Source organism: Populus nigra, chromosome 2 (assembly GCF_951802175.1).
Source record: "Populus nigra chromosome 2, ddPopNigr1.1, whole genome shotgun sequence".
NCBI classification, from domain to species: domain Eukaryota; kingdom Viridiplantae; phylum Streptophyta; class Magnoliopsida; order Malpighiales; family Salicaceae; genus Populus; species Populus nigra.
The window spans coordinates 4,834,368-4,839,367 of record NC_084853.1 but is presented as its reverse complement, the minus strand read 5'-3'; positions in this window follow the sequence as shown (position 1 = coordinate 4,839,367).

Below are 5,000 nucleotides of genomic sequence, written 5' to 3'. Positions count from 1 at the left end.
GGCTGGACGATGGACTGTCCAGGCCAGGCAGGAAAATTTGTCGAGGGGACACGTTGACGAAACAGCGCTGGTTCAGGCACGGCGGGCAGTGTTGGAATCGGCAGCGCCGACGAAATCGGCAAAGTCGGCAGAATCGGCAGCGCAGATTTTTCGACGAACATGGGCTGGACGCTGGACTGGCCGGGCCATGCAGGAAAATTCATCGAGGGGACACGCTGACGAAACAGCGCTGGTTCAGGCACGGCGGGCAGTGGTGGAATCGGCAGCGCCGACGAAATCGGCAAAGTCGGCAGAATCGGCAGCGGGTGCTGGCGATGGGTCTGGACGGGCTGGATAGTCCAAGGCTGGACGAGAAAGACTGCTGGTTTAGACACTGGGGCAGTGGCAGCCCGCGGGACAGTGTCGGCAGATTCGGCAGCGCAGATTTGTGCGGCTGCAGGTTCGTCGGGGAAAATCGGCAGCGCAGATTTTGCGACGAACATGGGCTGGGCGATGGACTGTCCAGGCCAGGCAGGAAAATTTGTCGAGGGGACACGCTGACGAAACAGCGCTGGTTCAGGCACGGCGGGCAGTGGTGGAATCGGCAGCGCCGACGAAATCGGCAAAGTCGGCAGAATCGGCAGCGCAGATTTTTCGACGAACACGGGCTGGACGCTGGACTGGCCGGGCCATGCAGGAAAATTCATCGAGGGGACACGCTGACGAAACAGCGCTGGTTCAGGCACGGCGGGCAGTGGTGGAATCGGCAGCGCCGAGAAAATCGGCAAAGTCGGCAGAATCGGCAGCGGGTGCTGGCGATGAGTCAGGACGGACTGGATAGTCCAAGGCTCGATGAGAAAGACCGCTGGTTTAGACACTGGGGCAGTGGCAGCCCGCGGGGCAGTGTCGGCAGATTCGGCAGCAGTGTCTGCCGATTCGGCAGCGTTGGCTTGTTGGCGCGGGGGGCCGATGCGAGTGGGGACTTGGGCAGCGGGCAGTGAAAGCAAGAGTTTCCCCGATGCTGCTGGGAAAAACGCTCCCCGGGATGGCCGGGTGAGATGACCCGGCGGCCCGCGACGGGTCATTCAATTCCATGCCCCGTCAACATAACTCCCGATGTACTGTTTGCTTTTTCGGAAGAAGAGATCCATCCCCCCATCCTCGGCCAGCCAAAAACGCTCCAATTAATGGCCAGGTGAGATGACCCGGCGGCCCGCGACGCGTCATTCAAATCACTGCCCTATCGGCTACAACTGCTGATGGGTGGGATTAGAGGCCTGCCATGGTGGTGAGGGGCGGCGAGGACCGTGAAAGCTAGAGTTTTTCAGAGGCTGCCGGGAAAAAGGCCCCTCGGGTGGCGGGGTGCGAGGACCAGGCGCGTCATTCAATTCTCTTCCCTATCAACTTGGCTCCCGTTGGCGGGATTGGAGGCCTACTGTTTGTTACAGGGCTAAAATCGTCAGGGGAAGAGCTGACGAAACAATGCTGGTTTGGATGCAGGGGGTAGTGTTGGAATCGGCAGCGCGGACAAAATCGGCAAAGTCGACAAAAAAGACTGTTGGTCTGGACATCGGGGCAGCGGCAGCCATGCCGACAGGGGGGGAAATCGGCAGCGCAGATTTGTGCAGCTGCAGGTTCGTCGGGGAAATCGGCAGCGCAGATTTTTCGATGAACATGGGCTGGAAGATGGACTGTCCAGGCCAGGCAGGGAAATTCGTCAAGGGGACACGCTGACGAAACAGCGCTGGTTTAGACACGGTGGGTGCAGTGTTGGAATCGGCAGCGCCGACGAAATCGGCAAAGTCGGCAGAATCGGCAGCGGGTGCTGGCGATGAGTCTGGATGATTTATAGTCCAGGGCTTGATGGAAAAGACTGTTGGTCCAGACAATGGGGCAGTGGCAGCGTGGATTTGTGCAGCTGCAGGTTCGTCGGGGAAAATCGGCAGCGCAGATTTTTCGACGAACAGGGGCTGGGCGCTGGACTGGCCGGGCCAGGCAGGAAAATTCGTCAAGGGGCCACGCTGACGAAAACAGGGGCTGCGGAGTGGAAAATCGGCAGCGCAGATTTTTCGACGAACAGGGGCTGGACCGGCCGGGCCAGGCAGGAAAATTCGTCAGGGGGGCACGCTGACGAAAAGAGGGGCTGCCGCGTGGAAAATCGGCAGCGCAGATTTTTCGAAGAACAGGGGCTGGACTGGCCGGGCCAGGCAGGAAAATTCGTCAGGGGGGCACGCTGACGAAAAGAGGGGCTGCCGCGTGGAAAATCGGCAGCGCAGATTTTTCGACGAACAGGGGCTGGACGCTGGACTGGGCCAGGCAGGAAAATTCGTCAGGGGGCACGCTGACGAAAAGAGGGGCTGCCGCGTGGAAAATCGGCAGCGCAGATTTTTCGACGAACATTCGTCAGGGGGGCACGCTGACGAAAAGAGGGGCTGCCGCGTGGAAAATCGGCAGCGCAGATTTTTCGACGAACATTCGTCAGGGGGGCACGCTGAGGAAAACAGGGGCTGCCGCGTGGAAAATCGGCAGCGCAGATTTTTCGACGAACAGGGGCTGGATGCTGGACCGGCCGGGCCAGGCAGGAAAATTCGTCAGGGGGGCACGCTGACGAAAAGAGGGGCTGCCGCGTGGAAAATCGGCAGCGCAGATTTTTCGACGAACAGGGGCTGGACTGGCCGGGCCAGGCAGGAAAATTCGTCAGGGGGGCACGCTGACGAAAAGAGGGGCTGCCGCGTGGAAAATCGGCAGCGCAGATTTTTCGACGAACAGGGGCTGGACGCTGGACTGGGCCAGGCAGGAAAATTCGTCAGGGGGGCACGCTGACGAAAACAGGGGCTGCCGCGTGGAATGGCAGCCTACACGCAGATGCGAATTCGGCAGCGCACGATGGCTTGAGCAGGTCATGGGTTCGACTTGGCGCGATCTGAAACCTGGACGAGGGACTGTCGACGCTGGACGAGCCAGCACGGTGGCCTGTCGTGCCCCGTTCAGGGGGGGCCTGCCGCGGAGACAGCCCTCGCGGGCTCGACAGCGCAGGCCAGCGTCCCCGACGTCGCTGGCCGCGGCAGGCGAGCTGCCGGGGTTCCCGCATTCCTACAAGAAAACGTCGTGCTTTCCACATGAAACCAATCCAGTAAAATCAGCCATATTTTTATGAGGCTGCCCACTGAATTTGGGGTCATTCCGGGCCGGTTCCTAGTTTTGCGGATTTACTCGATTTCTAATGGTAGGAAAATTAAAACAAATACTTCCCGACCTCGAAAAATTCTGGGAAAATTAATGAAGGTGGATTGGATTTTTGCCAACCTCTGTGCAAAATTTCAGCTCAAAATACCAAGAAATGAATTTTTTAGAGGGGGGGTGACAGCTGGGACCTAGTAGTGTCTCCCCCTGCCAGAGCTGCAATGACACTTATTGCTCTTTAGGGAGCCACCAGGCCGGCGCCCCTCAAAGACCACACGCGCGCGCGCGCCCGCCCGCGCTGGGCGCTGGGGCGCTGGGGCCTGAGGGCCTGGGGCCCTTGGGGGCCCTTGGGCGCTTGGGCGCGCGCGCGCGGCCCCCGCAGCCATGCCGCGCTGCGCGACGCGCGGCCAGCCCCTGCTGGCTTGCTCTCTCGCCCGCGGGGGGGCTGCCTTCGGGCCCTGGCCCCCCGCGTTCTGGCCTGCCCCCTGCGTGGGAGAGGCTAGGCGCTGCAGGGGTCAGCCCGACGTCGCTGGCCGCGGCAGGCGACAGCCCGACATCGCTGGCCGCGGCAGGGGCCAGCCCGACGTCGCTGGCCGCGGCAGGCGACAGCCCCTGCTGGCTTGCTCTCTCGCCCGCGGGGGGGCTGCCTTCGGGCCCTGGCCCCCCGCGTTCTGGCCTGCCCCCCGCGTGGGAGAGGCTAGGCGCTGCAGGGGCCAGCCCGACGTCGCTGGCCGCGGCAGGCGACAGCCCCTGCTGGCTTGCTATCTCGCCCGCGGGGGGGCTGCCTTCGGGCCCTGGCCCCCCGCGTTCTGGCCTGCCCCCCGCGTGGGAGAGGCTAGGCGCTGCAGGGGCCAGCCCGACGTCGCTGGCCGCGGCAGGCGACAGCCCCTGCTGGCTTGCTCTCTCGCCCGCGGGGGGGCTGCCTTCGGGCCCTGGCCCCCCGCGTTCTGGCCTGCCCCCCGCGTGGGAGAGGCTAGGCGCTGCAGGGGCCAGCCCGACGTCGCTGGCCGCGGCAGGCGAGCCGCCGGGGTTCCCGCATTCCTACAACAAAACGTCGTGCTTTCCACATGAAATCAATCCAGTAAAATCAGCCATATTTTTATGAGGCTGCCCACTGAATTTGGGGTCATTCCGAGCCGGTTCCTATTTTTTCCGATTTCCTCGATTTTTAATGGTAGGAAAATAAAAAAAAATACTTCCCGACCTCGAAAAATTCTGGAAAAATTAATAAAGTTGGATTGGATTTTTGCCAACCTCTGTGCAAAATTTCAGCTCAAAATACCAAGAAATGAATTTTTTAGAGGGGGGGTGACAGCTGGGACCTAGTAGTGTCTCCCCCTGCCAGAGCTTCAGTGACACTTATTGCTCTTTAGGGGGGTGCCCCCTGACTGGCCATGGGGCGCGCTGGCCTGGCGCCCATAGGCCTGCCGCGGGGGATATGTGGGCTGTTGCTAAACTCGGACTAAGGTGGGGGGCCTCATGGCCCGAAGTATTGCCGGCATCGATGACCCGTTTTCCGGCCGGCGACGACCCGATTCCGGCCACCGTCTTCGGGACCCGCTCCAAGCTGTCGGGCGCGTTGGGGCTGCTTATCCGCGGCGTGGGCATGGCATTCATTTGCCGTGCTTGTGCCAAGGTGCTGGCAGCTGCTGCGCGGCTGTCTGCTTGCCGCGACGTCACGGCGGCGGTGGCCGCTGCCCCTGCTCGCAAGTCGGAGGCCTGGCCGACGTGGCTGGTGCGGATCGCCGAGCTTGGGGATTGCGAGGAGAGCTCTACGCTGGCGTGGGCGTGGCATTAAATTGCCGTGCGCGCGCCCATGCGTTGGCTCTCCTCGCAAT